Source organism: Anabrus simplex, chromosome 6 (assembly GCF_040414725.1).
Source record: "Anabrus simplex isolate iqAnaSimp1 chromosome 6, ASM4041472v1, whole genome shotgun sequence".
Classification (NCBI taxonomy): Eukaryota; Metazoa; Arthropoda; class Insecta; order Orthoptera; family Tettigoniidae; genus Anabrus; species Anabrus simplex.
The window spans coordinates 107,969,278-107,987,501 of NC_090270.1; the positions used below are offsets into that span (position 1 = coordinate 107,969,278).

The 18,224-nt window shown below is 40.1% G+C and overlaps 1 protein-coding gene across 2 annotated transcripts in view; it reads left to right on the forward strand.

The window, feature by feature from the left end:
* The window catches only part of step (cytohesin steppke), a 512,416-nt gene that overhangs the window by 162,090 nt on the left and 332,102 nt on the right, over positions 1–18,224 (forward strand). Inside the window, exon 1 of one of the 2 annotated variants that reach the window (XM_067149876.2) lies at positions 15,658–15,697. The exons of the other annotated variant lie outside the window; for it this stretch is intronic. The gene's annotated coding sequence lies outside the window, so the exon portion shown is untranslated. Of the gene's footprint in view, positions 1–15,657; positions 15,698–18,224 lie in introns of those variants that run through there. 2 annotated transcript variants of the gene reach the window in all.

An 18,224-nucleotide genomic window follows, 5' to 3' on the forward strand; every position in this document is an offset into this window, starting at 1 on the left:
TGCAATTAGTTTCCACCTCTGAAGCACTATTTCTACTGCACTAATTAATTCCAGTCCTTTCGCCATTACTGATACTCTTCACGGTAGCCATGGCAATATACGAACAGTAGATTATGACGGCTTAGTATTCAAATCTGCTAAACATGATACGAATGTCGGGATGTTTTGTTGCGAACGATGAACTTTCGAATACTGATACTAGTTTCCGTCCTACGGTAGATACTCTTCCTTTTCGGCTCTTTTTGAGTTAGTGGTGGTGATTATTGTTTTAAGAGGAAGTACAACTGGGCAACCATCCTCTATATAACACTAATCAGAGAGAAAAATGGAAGGGGTCCGACACTTCGAAAAATGAAGGTATCGGCCAAAGGAAGACAAGGGCCACGAAGGGCGTGAAAATGAAAGACTCCCTAGCCCTCGCAAACCTAATAGCGTCGGGGTCGGAAAAGAACAAGAGTTGACCAAGAGAGGTTGGATAGGAAAGATGAAAGTGAGGAGCCTGGCATCAGTAAGTGGAAGCAATGCCAGGACTCAGCTAAGGGCACCGTGGTCGCCAACCCACGCTCCAAAGTTCAGAGCCCCTGGGCCCCTTTTAGTCGCCTCTTACGACAGGCAGGGGATACCGTGGGTGTTATTCTACCGCCCCCACCCACAGGGGGATCTTTTTGAGTTAGCGTTGAGTCATCATGAAATGTTGTTAGCTGCACGGTTCATGATTTAAAGAGGTAAACTAGGAAATAAAAAGCGGTTATGTTCACATGTTTACAACCCCTAACAGTAGCTTAACTCTTCTTCTATTATTCCACGAGACTCTTCCACAACTACTAATAACTATTGGCGAGGATTGAGAAGTTAAAGTTTAGCGCTTATTCGAATCTGTCACATTGGTGATTCCGATATTGTCTCCAACGTCCCTGAAAAGTATAAAGTCGACGAGCATATTGCATTTTGAAAGTGCGGTAGCTACCACTAGCCAACAATATGATACACTTTATAATTTGCCCGCATCTTGTCCTCAGGGTTCTTGGTCGAATTCACCACAAGTCGGATTGAGTTGAAAAGTGCTTCATTGATAGACTTCCGTGTCAGGATATGTGCTCACGCTTTGAAGACACTTTTCTGAACGAAATGATGACAGTCGGTCGTACGCTGCAACTAGTACCTGTTGAAGGGACGGTAACAACAAGGGATGACAAACCGACGCGCTGGTTTTATGTGCAAACTTCAATATCTTTGTACAGTGCCGGATTGTAGGCAATGCCCATGAATCGCACGTGCTAATATTTAACATGTATGTGTGTGTGACTTAGCGTAGTGTTGTTTAATTCCTGACGTTTCGGCAACACCTCACTTCTTCTTTTCGAGTGTAATGCTTTTAGTATGTTTAGTACATTAAGGATAACAAATGAAGAAGTGCGTAAGAAGGCAAGGGAAAATGATGCTATTTGGAGCATCATAAAAACTAGGACAAACTAGGGCATATACTAAAACCTGACATTGTGCTTAAACTGATATTACAAGGAATGATTGAAAGGAAGAGGTACAGAAGAAGACCCCTTATTCAGAATATTCAGCAGATAATGGCAGACTTTAAATGTTTAAGCTATGCTGGACTCCAGAGGATGGCGGAAAATAGAGCCGACTGAAGAACTGCCGGAAACCAATCGACGGACTGAACTCTTGAGAGAAGAGAGTACCTTCTTAATGAAAGATGGACAAAGTAGTAGAATCATTAACGCAATAGGCCTATTCGACTTCGCATCTTACGGATGTTAATGGATGAACGCAACGCATATTATTAATGTCACAGAAGTGATTCAAATAAAGTTGATCTATCGTTGGCAGCTGCTCGCCAGCTAACTGGTAGAGGTTATCTAGGTAATAGAAAATGGTGTTGAAACTGAATACGACTAGTATTTCCTGGAGACATTCACTGCATTTCTAAAAGAACGCCAATGTGCTTCTTTAATGCTGTAGAATTGTAAACACCTGCGATGAGCCCTCCCTACCTCATTCGTACCGTTCACCACTGCAATCTGTGTTAAGTGTAGCCTATTGGATACGTTTTTGGGGAATGTAATCTCTATGATTTGCTCTGTTAGTTTGAGAGTTGTAAACATAAAGTGACTCGCATAATTATTCGGACAGACATGATTTGTTACATTTTCCTTTGTATTAATCATTTCAGTAATAATAAAGCACTGGTATAAATTAAATAAAGGTTTCTGTATGGAATATAGAAACTAAACGTCCATCATTCTTCTCATGAACACTTTCAATGAAAATATCATTAAAAAACAAGATCAAAAACAAAACCAATATTGCACACAATTATTCGAACACTTTCCTTTTTACTTATGATCCTAATGGTTCAGGGTCTGGTGGGCTTTCCTTTAATTTTAATTACTTCCCTGAGTCGACTTGGCATGCTCTCCACTAATTTCCGCGTGTAATCGGGAGATATCTTCTGGCACTCTTCTTGAAGTCGGTGCTTCAGATGTTCCCTAGATGTAATTGTTGTTTTTCTTATTTCTTTATCAAGTTTGTCCCAAAGATTCTCAATCACATGCAAGTCTGGTGATTAAGGGGGAGGGGGGGAATGAAGCACCTTTGGACAATTAAACAATAACCACATCCTTACATTCCAGGCCATATGCTTTGGGTCGTTATCTTGATAAAACTTAAAATGTTTACCAACCCCCATATTTTCGGCACTCCTTTTCATATTGTCCCTCAGTATTCTAAGGTATTGAAAGAAGTCCATTTTAACCTCAATAAAAATCAATTCACCAACTCCATTCGTTGATATGCACCCCCGCACTATTACATGTCCATCGCCATCCTTCACAGTTGCTTTCAGATTTTTCTCTTGAAGCTCAGTATTAGGACGCCGCCAAACTGTTACCCTCTCATCAGACTGAAATATGTTAAATTTACTCTCATCAGCAAATAGACCTTCATTCCACTACTCATTGTCTTCTCTAACATGCTCTTTGGCAAACAGCATTCTCTTTCTTCGATTTATATGATTTATGAAGGGCTTCCTTCTTGAAATACGGCCGCGAAGGTTACCTCTTCTGAGTACTCCGCATTGTTTCGGGATGCACTTTCTTTTCGGTGTCTGCTGCAATCTCCGTAACGAGTTTTGGAGCACTAAACTTGGGTTCCTTTTTTGTTTTTCTTATCTCACAGAAAAAGTTCTTGGACGTCCCGTATGCGGTCGATGTTCAATCGTATCTTTTTCCAGGAATGTTGTAATAATATCAGAGACTGTACTTTTCTTAATTTGTAACATTTCAGCGATTTGACGACAGCTTTTACCTTTAGCATGGTGAAAAATTACTAGCTGCCGCTGTTCGATTATGCTCTCTCTTCCTCTGCGGCAAATTTTCTCTTAAGGTGTACACAGTACTCTTAACTCACTGAATGTTTCGTTCATACTATCCATGGCTCTTCAACACACATCTGCATGGCAACTGACTTCTGTCCGAATAATTTTGTTGAAGCACGTTAACTGCGTTCTGAGGTTCCAGGCTCACTGGATCTCTCCTGTTTTCTAAAAGTGCACATTTCAACGCCGGGTTGAATCTGTCAAACTGGGTTCTGTCAGAAACCAGTTTGCGTGCACAATATTTTCTCTGAAACATAGGGCCAGTGTGTAGCAAAGGCTATAATATTAATGTGTCCGAATAATTTTGTGAGTCACTGTGCATTAGCCATAGATGCTAGAATATCTAAACTGTCGCTTCTAGAAGCGTAAATCGAGCATACAAGTGTTAGTTGACACTGATCTTTAAACATCTTACCACGGTATAAATTCAGCTTATCTCTGAGAAGCTGTGAAGGATTACTGCCTCCTAGTTCTAATTCTGTGATCAGTCTGTTGAATTTCCTCCCTTCTTATTCCTCAGATTCTTAAGTCAGATGCTTCCTCAAATTCTTCAGTGGAGAAGACGAAACAAGCTTACGTAGGAAATTAGAAAAGAATTCCGCTACGTTCGCTTCTGATGTTCCTAACACGAGGTTGAACTTCGCTATTTCTGTTGTTATTCCAGCTGCTTAGAATTGGGCTTTCATTTGCATAAACGTTACTTTAATGTTTTATCGCTAAATCGGTGTATCTTAATCGTAGACGCGGTGTTGCCGCGTCATTTTGTAGCTTTGACGTGCCTGAATTGTCTCCATCGTTGTTTGAGCACGTCAGGGTCACCAGTTTTGACTAATTGTTGAATTATAAATTGCATACACTGGATATAGTGTACTCAGACGGAATTTATTGTATTCACTTCTTTCCATGAAATAAATTTCATTTTGGATCCATATTGACAGTTGTTACATAAGTTGAAAACTAGTATATTGGTTCCGCCTTGTCAGAACCTGTAAGTTTATTTACATTTCAAAGTTGTAAAAACATCTTATTAAAATAACAAGACATGTTTCGGCCGCATTAGGCCATCTTTAGCTATCTATAATTAACATAAAATTCACACTCATATGATATACGGTATTTATACATTAAAATAAGTGCATGTTGAATCATCAGATGAATTCGCTAGATGTAATGCGATGAAGTCAGAACAGTTCTACTTAGAATAACGATGATGAAATTAAAAGTTTCTTCTGTCCTTAAAATTCGTTTAATATTTTTCTGTGTTTTGTAGTGCAACAATATTGACAAAGAACCAAACCAAACCAAACCCCGTGGCACTACAGCCCTTGAAGGGCCTTGGCCTACCAAGCGACCGCTGCTCAGCCCGAAGGCCTGCAGATTACGAGTTATCGTGTGATCAGCACGACGAATCCTCTCGGCCGTTATTCTTGGCTTTCCAGACCGGGGCCGCTATCTCACCCTCAGATAGCTCCTCAATTCTAATCACGTAGGCTGAGTGAACCTCGAACCAGCCCTCAGGGCCAGGTAAAATCCCTGACCTGGCCGGGAATCGAACCCGGGGCACCTGGGTAAGAAGCAGGCACGCTACCCCTACACCACGGGGCCGGCAATATTGACAAAGAGGATAAAGAAAATACAGTTGAACTATTCTGTCGACAGCTGCTCGCGCGGAAATGCGTACAAGGTTGATGAGGAATATGTATTGATCTCCTAGAACAATATAATTACTTAGCTTCTGCTCTGATGGAACCATGCTCATTATTGTTCAGTTGTGACATTGTCCTGGCTGATCATTGCCCATTGATGGCTGGTCGCGCACCACCCGCGAGACGAGTCATGAATTTATTATCAGGCAGCCAGTTACCTGCCCTATATGGAAGTGGAATGGAAGGCTGTATTATTGCAGGTAGACCGATTGCGTGTGTGTACGGTTTCTTTTCTTGCTTGCACGCTGTCGGAATGATGTATGAGGTCGCTCGCACAGGCGATATTTGCTTTTGCTGTATTTTCGCACTATTTCATTTCATATTTCCATGAAATTGTACTATGTATACTGTGACCAATTTTTTTTTAAATTAATGAATATATTTCGTTTTACTTGTGAAGGAGAATATTTTCATTTAATTTTGTATTTGTTGTATTTGTTGTTGCTTTACTAACGAAAATGAGGGTTATTGGATTAGTCAATACCGGGTGAGTTGGCCGTGCGGTTAGAGGCGTGCAGCGGTGAGCTTGCATCTGGGACATAATTAATTCGAACCCCACGGTCGGCAGCCCTGAAAATGGTTTTCCGTGATTTCCTGTTTTCACACGAGGACACTGCTGGGGCTGTGCATTAATTAAGGCCACGGTCGCTTCTTTCCCACTCCTGGGCCTTTCCTATCCCATCGTCGCCATAAGACCTATCTGTGTTGGTGCGACGTAAAGCAAATTGAAAAAATAGATTAGACAAGAGTGATTAAATGGGTGGCTTAAATTTCTAGAAAATACAGCTCAGAAAATAAGAGTACCGGTATATGTAAAGTATTGTCTGATCGTGTGGTGATTAAGAGGGTTTTCTTATAGAGAGTGTTACCGAGTCATGTGGGAAGTAATCGGGTGGTGGATAGTACACACCAAAACAACGCAAAAGATCCCTATGTCCTACGGTCGATTGTTTACAGTTTCGCCTGTTTTAGTTATTAGCTGGAATGGGGGGATAGTTTGTATATATAATTGAGTTTGTAGTCAGATGTGGCGTTACCAACATTGCAATACTATGCCAGCGTGTGGAATAAGGTTTGTACCATTGCCTGGAACGTCCCAACGTGTCTCGACAATCAGTGAGGTGGCGCGTGTTCAGGCGTGTATTCAGGCGTATCGTGGACATTCACAGCACTTGTATTAGAATGCAGTATCCCTGCTGGTACACCAACGTGGTATCAATTCCTCGACGTAGGACGTGCGATGTAGGGCTGTCATCAATACTTCCGGTACAAAGTTGGAAAGTCTGTAACTCGTAAACGATCGACTGTAAGGCATATGTTCGTAGGACTTTGTGTTGTTTTGGGATGTACTATCTACCCTCCATTCACTATTACTTCCCACGTGTTTGGGAACACTCCGTATTATGTATAAAATATTCGAGTAAAGAACTGGAATTGCATATATGGCTTTTGCAGATAACGATGTACCACTGTATAGAGCAGAGGTGCTCACGCTGGGCATTCCGTCCCGTGGGCGCCGAGCACTGTAGGCTCCGTGCGTACAGCACTGTGCTGCTGAGGGTGGATACTACCAGAACTACTTAGAGTCATCGCCATAAGAAGCTGGAATGTGTGTGACGTTTACATGCATTTATTCAATTATTTTACAGTGCTGTCTTCTGATGATAATATTTTAATGTCGCAACGTTCCGAGAGAATGATGTGCTTGTTCTTGGCTGCATTAATAGATACAGTAATACAGAGCTTTCATTCACGACCTCACGAAATGGATTTGAAAAGACGGTGGATCTTAGCAGTAAATTGCAGGAAGTGATTCCGGATTTTTACATTTACAGTATTTAATACACAGTTACTCTAAACATAATGCAAAGGTTAGCAATTACAAACAAATTATTGAAGAAGTTGGATGTCAACACCAACATCTACAAGACCATGCAGAAGACTGTGGTCATTGCCACGACTGGAATTGTACGGAAATTTATGGGTTCAAATTCTACGTAAAACTGTAGTTTACATTAAGGTTTATTCTGCTTTGATTTCCTAAAATCTGTACAATTGCTTGAATATCATTACCACGAAAGTGTGCAAAATAAATAAATAAATAAATAAATAAATAATAATAATAATAATAATAATAATATACCGTACCACAATGTGAAATTTTAGAGTATTCTGTCACAACCTCACGAAGTGGATTTTAAAAGGCACTGGACAAATATACTGTTATTATAGAAATTGGCCTCCATTACACAATATCAATAGCTCACAGAAATACCGCATTTTACATACATAAAGTTCTGTTCTCGCCCCGAGGTGGTGCAATTATTTTCAAGCAACCCCTAATGAACATGGGCTGCATGTACCCTCATGTTAATCTTAAATTTCTGTGTGTATCGGCAATCAAGTCCGGGCCCCCGACGAAGGAAACTAGTAGCGCTAACCGTTATATTACAGAGGTGGTCGCGATCATAGTATAAATACAGAAACAATAATTTATTGGCAACGTTAAGATATTCTGATATTTTCAACTGGTCCAACATCAAACCTGTGCCTTTTTATCGGAAAAAGTTCCTCGATAAGCTCTTCTCCTTGTTGTATTTCTCCTTCCGCGCTTTTTAGATGCGAGATCCAGACAATTCACAAGGTTGATCGGTACACGAGGTGACATGTTCTGAGTAAACTGTATAAATAACAGCAGAAATATGCTTACATTTCATGGATATATTTTTATTATTTTACCAAGGCCTCACTCGCAACATTAACCTACGCTAACATGATATCATATTAGAGATAGGCCAAATATATTTTTCTGAAGACAGTATTGTTGAATGTGTACATGAAAATCAATCTCGTTATCACCACAAATAATACATAAATTACTATGTTGCCTCTATCGTGAAATGGTAGTCTCTCTAGTGAACCAACGTTTTTCTCTTATATTTGCAGTTATTCGCTCTGTTGCTATTTCCTGCGGACAGTTTTTCTTGTAAATTTAATACATGACCACTTTCTTGAAGTTTGGAATAATTTGGCTGATTGTTGTTGCATAAAACACTCTGAAATCCTACTGTTGTTATTTAGTCGGCCATAGCAACACGCTGTGAAACGACAGAGATATGTGTGCGGTGATCATCACATTAACTTACAATGTTCGCCACTCGCAGCGCAGCGGTGCATTTTTCCCAGCAGCGCACGGAGCCTATAGGTGAGCGGGGTGGCAGGCTATACGCGCAGCGTATGCTGTTCAACCGCAGTGACGTAACGTCACAGGCCGGGAAGGTTGGGCGAAGTTCTCTGTCACTCTCGATCATTGCTGCGATACCCGAGTTTGAAATTGAGGCAGAGAATAATAAAAGAAAGAGGGCAGATCCACAGATTTCCAATTTGTTGTAAGAAATCAGTTATTTATGTTCATTGTAGTTTATGTATTTTGACCGGATACAATAAAGAGTTAGGCCTACATCCTCAAATATTTTTATAATGTACATAATGAAGTACAAGTTTCACTATTGCATTTTAAGAGGTGTTTTAGTAAGAGTTCTAAATAATACTGAGTTAAGGTGGATAAGTTGTGGCTTGTGGTGGTTTCGGTTTAAATTATCTGATAAACTCACCAACAATCCAATCATGCTAACCGGGAATAAAATCGATCAGGTTATTTATTTGAAGGCATACTGTACATCTATTTGGTAGATACATTTACGTTGTTGTACGTTAACCGTAGATAGTAAATTTGTATGTCCTCACGCGTGTTGGAACTCCCTCTCGCCATTTCGAGGCTAGCTATTATCACCGGACGGGTGTTAAATTTTAAATACTATTTTCAGAAATTCATTGAACAACACTGTGCAAAATCATTGTTGCGTTATGTAATTATATTACTTTTTGCTTAATGAATAATAGGAATGTTACTTTTTAAATTAAAATGCTGTCATCTCCATCCAAAGAATTGTAGCTTGTACGCTTAAACCCTGTACGTTTGTAGATTGTAACACAAAAATTATAACGTGTCAGTTTTCTTTGAGTGAATAAATATAAGAAAACAAATCTTGACTGTTCATATCGAGCGCAGTATAAATCAAGCCGGAATATCTTGAAAACTTCACTTTCTGTTGCGATTATAGAGTTTTATTTTAAATAATGTATCCCAATCAGCACTTCGCTTAGTAGCAGAGGAGAGCTTCATAATTTTACTGGAACGTCTATGCTCCCTCGCTTTCTTGCAAAGTGTGTTCGCTCTCTCGTTTCGCTGTGACGTATGCTTGTTACGTAAGCTGTCCGCATTTACGTCAGGCCAGCCCGGCCGCACTGGGCTAGCCTCAACGGGCGCCCCGCTGAGCACCTCTGGTATAGAGTAACAGTGTAAATAAGTTACAGGATTGTGAGCGACTGCAAAATGACCTCGAGTTATATTTTATTTTTAAGGCTGAAGAGGCTCAATGGGGCTGAAACATGTAACATGTCACCTTTGTGTATTGACCAAGGTGGACTAGTTATATTATACTTTTCTTTCCCAACGGTATTAGGTTTGCGAGGCCGAGGGGTCTTTATTTTACCGAGCGAGTTGGACGTGCGGTTTGGATCGCGTAGCTGTGAGCTTGCAATCGGGGAATGGTGGGTTCGAATCCCATCGTCGACAGCCCTCAGGATGGTTTTCCGTGGTTTCCCATTTTCACACCAGGCAATTGCTGGGGCTGTACCTTAAGGCCACGTTCGGTACTTTCCCAATCCTAACCCTTTCCCATCCTCGCGTTGCCGAAAACCTTCAGTGTGTTAATGCGACGTTAAACCACTAGCTGATAAACGAAACGTTAACCCTTAATCACAATCAGCACCGTAAGTCCCATAGAGGTTATACGAGAATTCTGGCGATTATTTAGCTGCTAGAGTGGATGAAAAACAGGATCTCCTCATTAGTATAATGCCCTTATTAGAGTTTGCGAAGGTGGCCATAATAAGGAATCGAATCCGTTAAAAGATGCTGCAATAATTTAGTGCCTAATACAGAGTTCGCATGGTGACGATGTAGCAAAGATACCCAATGTCCGTCAACTTCGATGATTTGGCTTCGAGTGCCGAAAGGGAATTTGTTACTTTCGACCTTTAATGCTCTACGTAGTCTATAGACTATTCATTTTAAACAATAACGGGGAACATACGCGCCTATTTTAAGGGTTCATTTCACAGTTTCAAATGGCTACTTCAACAGCCCTTGTTCGTCCTATCTACTGTATTAATATCGTCGTAGAAATAAAATATAGGTCACCATCACAAATATAGCAAAGCTCAGGAAGTGAGTTGTTGCAGAATATGAAATCAGTACAAGTGACGTTTCCGTCCTTGGCTCTTCAGTATGATTTGGCGGACGTGACGTTTTGCTCTGGTTTCGTCTGCCGATGGAAAGAAGATTCTTTAAAGAACTGACCGTGAGGAGTGGAGTTGACGTACGTCAACACCTTCACACAGGGAAATAGTCACTGAAAGAACATCTGGCAAGAGTTAGACTTCATGAAGTCGGTGATCAAGGTTTGTTTATAGTGTTGTGACGTCTCTGTGTGCCGTTTTATACGTCAAGTGTTCACGTGTGTTTGTGAAAGAATCGTCTTGAGAACGATGAATTCGTGCCGTCTGCTGCTGGAGGTGAGAATAAGAACTACACACTGTTTTCTAAATAATCGTGTTATTATCTGGAAAACATCAACTATCAAATATTAACTTTGAAGGTGAATAAACATTACTGTAGTTATTTATGGAACTTATGAATCTTCTCCTGCACAAGTGAAGTTCCTGTCGCACAAGTTGCATACATAATGTTGTCTCTTATCATACCAACATATCAATTCTATGGAAAGATATTAAAAAGACTTCAGATAATGTGCAACATATTAGAATTGCTCGTATGTCTTCGTTAACGTCATGGAAAGTATGTACTCTTATGTATCATAATTGCGTATCTTTTGAAGCACATGGGGAGGCTGTGATAAGTAGTAGGCCATGAATTGTCTAGGGGAATTGAAATGTTCGTATATCGAATTGCTATTTTTTTCTTCAGTACATAGGCCTTTTTAAAATAACCTGTCTAGAGCAAAATGTAGCTTCCACTGAAGTCGCAATCTTATCCATGGCTGTGGCAATATGGAAGCTGCTGGGGTATGGGTGGTGCTGTGTAATGGCATTTTGAGAATGCCTTGTCTGTTACGGAGAGTTGCTGATAGTGAGTTGTGCTGCTGTAGCACTTCCTGACCCAGTGCGGAAAGCAGCGACAAACTACCTGACTCCTTATCTTGCCTAGTACGCCTAATTTTGGCGCCAACTTCGGTTTTTGCGGTTTTCCTATAACCACATAACCTTTGGTGGTGCTACCAGCCTCTGGGCTAAGGTAAGGTTATGTACAAAATATAATAAAAGAGATGATAATGTTACATATCGTATTTGTATAAAACGGGAAATAATCACCAATTTCGTGATGTAGGTACGTTGTTGCGGTAGTGATGTAGTACGGTAGTTACCACACAAGTGATGTAATAGTTATTTTACACCAACTACAATATATTAGACCATAATACAGAATCCATTATGGTGGTTGTTTTCGGCCATCGCCCTTGGCGTAGATTTGCTGTCTGCTGTGAAACAAGAAAAAAGCGATGGGCGTACGTTCTAGATAGAATAAATAGCGCTGATGTCAATAATTTTCGTAAAGAATGACAATTATATTCAACATTAACTGCGTTTATAAAGTTAAAAACAACGAAATGATCTTATTTATCGTCCACGAATATCTGCCAAACAAGAACACTTACTCGACCCACGTACATAACCGTACAACCAGCAATCACGAACTTTTACTAACATATATCATAACAGCGTAAAATAGATTTGAAGGAACAAACACCAACTCCATTACCATGAAATGTCATTTGCAAGTACTACGAAGTGCAGTAGCCAACATCAAATGTATACATAACGATGTATCTTTCAAATATCAGTTTACTTTCGATGACATCACTTCAGGTTCAGGGACACGTTATTTTCTAAAGAGGATCGATCATATGCTGCCAAGTTACAGTATTTTGCATTCCCCTGCGTTTAGTCCTGAGAGTTCACATGTATTATCACAGTTACGCTTATTATCTGCGCACTTTTTATCGATAGATTTGTGTACGGGTTTGAGGAGTAAGGAGGGAGCAATTCCGGTTCCAGTAGTACTGCCAACTGAATGGAAATGAAATCTGAATTGAATCGATAATATGATCGACCGATATGAATTTTACTAAACCTTTGTTATCTTAAGCCAACAACTGTGTCACACACACATTATATAACATTATATAACATTTCTCGATGCGAATCTTATTCCTAGAGTGAATTCTATAGTTTGGCTTTGCTGTGTAAATAACAACAGTACTAGTACGTAAAGTGTACGCCAGATGTCGTACAGCGATGCATAAGCGATTCATAGTTTGTGTTTCAAAGGTTGCCAGTACGAATCTCGAAGATTGCCGAGGTCGACCAATTCAGCAGTAGGGTGTAAATCTATCCAGAAAAGGTGCGCAGACAATACTATCTTCACATTTTTGGTCTGGAGTTTCTTAGTAAGTTCCTTTGGAAAAGTGTTTTCCTCAGCAGAATTTATTATTATTGATAAAAGCTTTAATGAAATAATTAACACAGATAACGTTCATAATTATTGTAAAGAAGAATTGTTAAATACAACATAAACCTCATTTCCAAAGTTGAAAATTACGAAATTACATTGTTCTATCGTCTAAAAAATGTTAGAAACACAAGCACAAGTTCGTCCTACTTACATAACACTGTAACTAGCAAATCTGAAAATCACTATAACGTTAACAATCATTTATCAATAAACCACAACAGTGTAGAAGAAATCTGCGTTTTAATGACAAAATAACACACATTCATCATTAAGCTTAAGCTGTACACATTTTTCTTACTTACTGAACTCCTAAACTTACTACAGTGCATCTCTTTTATTCTGTAACTGAAAAACGGTATTCGTACTAACCTATTTTTCCGTCAGTGATTTGAGCTTTAAAAATCCAAAAGTTGTGACAAAGTAACAATCTTATTGTACTTCCGCCGGGCTGTGTAGCTCAGACGGTATAGTAGAGTGCTCCCGTTCAAAACCTAAGTTTGCGGGTTCGATCTTGACTCAGTCCGGTTATACTTATAGGTGCTCAAATAACTGTGACGCCATGTAGTAGTCTGCTCGTCAATATCCACGTTCCGTTTTACTCTAGGACTGTTAGATGGCAGAGTAAACGGAAACTCTCTTAGGCGTCTGTGGCTGCGTTTTTAATTAATTTTGTCGGGTTAACCAAATATGTCACCGGAGATCTTTCACATGCGACATCATACGACATGGAGTGTCGAATGATTTTTTTTTTTTTTCACCCTTCGGTGGAAAGTGAGGTCAGTGTGCTGGTGGGTATGTGTTCAAGCTTCAGGTTTAGAAGAAAAAATAAGACATAGGCATGTCTATTTGAGAGATATACTCTGTATTTCGTTGTCTTGTTTTGAACAGTTTTCTGATCGTATCCATGCATCTCTTAGTCCGGCTCGTTGGCTGAATGGTCAGCGTGCCGGCCTTTGATTCAGTGGGCCTCGGGTACGATTTCCAACCGGATCGGGGATTTTTAACTGCTTATGGTTAATTCTGCTAGTTTGGAACTAGGCGTTCGTGTTCGTTTTAATAAACTTCTCCTCAATTATATACCGCACTACCAGCCAGCTTAGAAAGGCGCAATTCTGAATACATCCCTCCTCAGACAATTGGCGTCAGGAAAGGCATCCGGCCATAAAACTTGCCAAATCCACGTCAAGTGCTGACCCCAACAAATTGGGAAAAAGGTCAGGAATATGATCCATTACTCTTAATTCCTCATTATTACGAGCATCGAAGGGAGACCTAGTGGGTAGGTTACGATAAGATGAATGGAAAGAATGGGGAGACTGCAATGTTGAGTGGGAATGGAACATTTAGGAGATACTGAAAGACACTTGCATTCTGTGGTGGAAATTATTTTATGCATGCATTTATAGTGAGGAAGCTACTTTATGGTACCAAACCAAACCAAACCCCATGGCACTACAGCCCTTGAAGGACCTTGGCCTACCAAGCGACCGCTGCTCAGCCCGAAGGCCTGCAGATTACGAGGTGTCGTGTGGTCAGCACGACGAATCCTCTCGGCCGTTATTCTTGGCTTTCTAGACCGGGGCCGCTATCTTACCGTCAGATAGCTCCTCAATTCTAATCACGTAGGCTGAGTGGACCTCGAACCAGCCCTCAGGTCCAGGTAAAAATCCCTGACCTGGCCGGGAATCGAACCCGGGGCCTCCGGGTGAGAGGCAGGCACGCTACCCCTACACCACGGGGCCGGCCACTTTATGGTACCACTTTATGATAATTTTTATTGTATTTGATTGGACAAGAACGACTCTCAAGTAAGCATACTGATTATACAAACTAAAAAAGTGAAATATTTCCCAGCATCATTGTGTCTCGGAAATTGTCTTCTTAAACAGCATTACCACAATATTCTTTCGAAGTATCTCAAATCTAGAAATTCCGTCCATCATAATATGTATTTTCAGGAAATCAGCCACGTTACTACAGTACATTGTGAGACTACGTAACTAGAGAGCTCTGTATTCGAGATGTACTGTAATTGGTTTTGAATTCCATCGCTGAGCGTGGTTCTCTCTTCAGCTCGCGACATGTTCTGGAATGGTATACAGCCGCTTCCTTTTAACTCTTTATCACAATTGATTCCTAGTGCACATATTAAAACATTCAGGTCATCAGACAGAATACTCACGCAGTAAGTACGAAGGATTGTTTGTTCACGGTGTGGTGATGGTGATCATCGTCGTGATTGTTGTTTTAAAGCGTAAAATCAACTCCTTTATCGGCGACTTCGAGCCCCTAGTGTGGGTCGGAGTCTTATCCAGTGTTTGCTCGAAAAAGACCGTAATATAGCGTGGCAATTATTCCCTATATTTTAGGAATTACTACATAGACAATGCAAGTGATCCTGCAATTGCGCTGACCGACAGTTGATATGACACAAGGGAGGCAATTGTGTAGAGGCAAATTTGCTTTAAATACTGTGTGTTCTAATTCTGATTCATAACACTGTATGATGGTGAATAGTGATTTTCTGTACATTATTTATTGTTTTTGCTTCCTCAGTATTAGTCTCGTTAAACCAATGTGCGATAACTGTCAATCAGCATACTTCCTTTAAAATACCTTGCAACCGTAAATATTTACTGAACGAAGGCTTTTTTTTTATTTTTCATTTGAACGGTCAAGACTGCTTTGAAAATATCTGGTTCTCGCTCACCTAGGCTGGAGCATTTTGGTTGCTATTAAATTGTTCATTTGAATGGCCAAGACTGCTTTGAAAAAGTTAACGCTCACCGAGTACTTTGCTGGAGCATTTTGTTTGCTAGCTTACTGCAATATCCATGTTGTATTACGTAGAGTTGCAGTAAATAACCCTAAACGCATCTTTTGTTTCAGGTAAGGGATTACATGTGTTTCGTTCGTCTGAGTATCTCTTTGCTGGCATTTGAGGTAAGTCGCATGAAAAGTAACACAGCGAAAGAAGACTATAACTGGTTGCATTCTCATCTTGTGGTCAAGGTTGCGAGTTAGAATCCTGACACAATCTGTAGCCACTCAAAGCTTTTTAAGTGCAAGGGGTCCACGTTAGTAGATTTACTGACCTTTTCAAGAAAACCTTTCGGGGCAAATTGTTTCATTATTACCAGAAATAATGTCGTATCCTTACCTATATATGTTGTGACGAATAAAACACTGTTTTATCGATCTAATTTAATTCAGGATGACCTAATTAGTACACACGCACACACAATTCATCTATGAATTACCACACACAACTTCGGGACTTCAGTTGCTTTCCCATGCAGGATAGTTTAAAGTGAGGGATTAGTACCAGCGGCGTAGAAGAAATGACAGTACATTTTTTGAATAATTGTTTTACGTACAACTGTGATGTTTGGGACATCCCTGCATGTATTAAGTTATTGAACTATATAATTAATTGATAAGATGTATATATTTAATCACTGGTAGGTCATTTTTAAATTATTATGTATATATATACATAGGGTTTTAATCATCCATTTCACATCATCATTTCATTTCTTTGTATCGCGGCTATAACGTATTCTGAACGAACAACTTATTGTGTAAAGTATTTCAACATCATTCGTATTAATAGCTTGCAGTAAATTTGCCAATAGCCGTAGTGAGGTGACCAGAGCCAGCAGGCTAATTTCAGCCCATTACCAGGAAATGTACGTCATCAAGCTTACAAGAGACCGTACCCCTCCCATACTATGAAGATACAGTTGAAACCTTATGAACGCCTACTTTTCGAAGTTCGCTACCTGACGCTTCATTTCCGCGGGAAAGTTCAGCCTATGTGAATGGACGTAATGAAGCAACGTGATGGATTCATAGCAATGGACAGGAGAAGGGATGGTACATCAAATCTTACTGGACCATGTGATACGGTTGATGGAGGGAGATTTTGACGGCTATATACTCGACGACAAGAGGTGGAGAGGACATTCACACTCGTACTCTTGGAAGACTCTTACGACGATTCTACGTCTGCACATCGGAGAAGATTTTAACTTAGTTCACTTCGCATCTGAGTAGTATACTACCCAAACGTTACGCTCATTGGGACCTGTTATCTCAATGACGAGAGGTAAAGTCAACAGGAGACCGGTTTTGACTCGTATAGGGAAGGAGAGCTTTTGTTATGAATTTAGTTACGCTACTGTTCCGTAATACGGAAGAATAGAAGCGTATTCTCTCCATGAACATAACCCATGGTGGTTTTGCTTTTAAAATTAGGACTCATTACGACTTTATGTAAGGAGTACAGTTGGAAGTGTTAAAGGCAGGAAAGTCATAGTACAGCTAGTGTACTATGCACAAAGCAGAAGTAGGACAGGAATCCACAAGAGATGACGCCGCCTGTACGGGAGATCCATCAATCATCAACTTCTACATAACAATCTACAAATGGTGAGCTAATGGCATAAATGACTGCAAGTCTTCGAGCAACAGTTCATTTCCTTAGAGTTAATTTAATTCAATTTTTCTTTTGTTTCCGTAAGTTCAGATTCCGTTTATACGCCGTTACGTCACGTTTTTCATCCTAATAAATAGCTGTTTTAATTTGTATCTTCTGAAATTATTATTAATTATCCTTAAATTCCAAGTTAGTGTACTTAATGGTTAGTGTTCCGTCACCTCACCCCTGGGAGTTTTTGAGTCTCATTACGTATTATTATTATTATTATTATTATTATTATTATTATTATTATTATTATTATTATTATCAACTATCGTTTTCAAGCCATAAGCATAAAGGCTGGCGCCCATGGGTTATTGTTTATGGAGATACAATGATATATTATTTATATTAGCATTAAGGTGACCCGACACGTCAAAATTTTGTCAAACATCTGTGGGCAGAGTGGGTACGTCACACAACAGGAGCACGTGTTTATGTCTGATCATTTCCGCAGTAAATGTGTCGAGGGAGCTTATGTGTATAACACGAATACTTTTATTATTATACATTCTGTTTTTGCTTTCCCCTCTAGTGACGCCATGACCTTGACTTTGGCTTGTGTGCTCCTTGATCCCTAGGGCTGTGCCAGCTGAGGGTTACCCAGGCTGGATTAGTCTCGGAGTAGGGCCACACTAATAGGGTGTAGTCCGAGTTGTCTGAGAGGTATCTGTGCTCTTGTTTCTTCATTTCACTTTCGTTCCTCTCCTAACCACCTTCATTTTTGTATCTCTTACTGTCTAGTCAGCCTTTCTTCTTCAGGTAGAGAGAGAGAGCTTGTTTGTTTCATCCTCCCCAAATCACAAGTTTCGGTCGTGGCGAGGTGATACATGGCTACTGGGAGAGTAAACGTTAACGTCCTATCTCCAGATACCAGGCTCCCTATGGATTATTTAGCCTTACCTCTGCATGCGGGGCTCTGCCGAGTGTTGACAAATTATTTTCTAGCTATTTGTGGGACCGAAAACGGAACCTCTCCTTTTCCTTCCA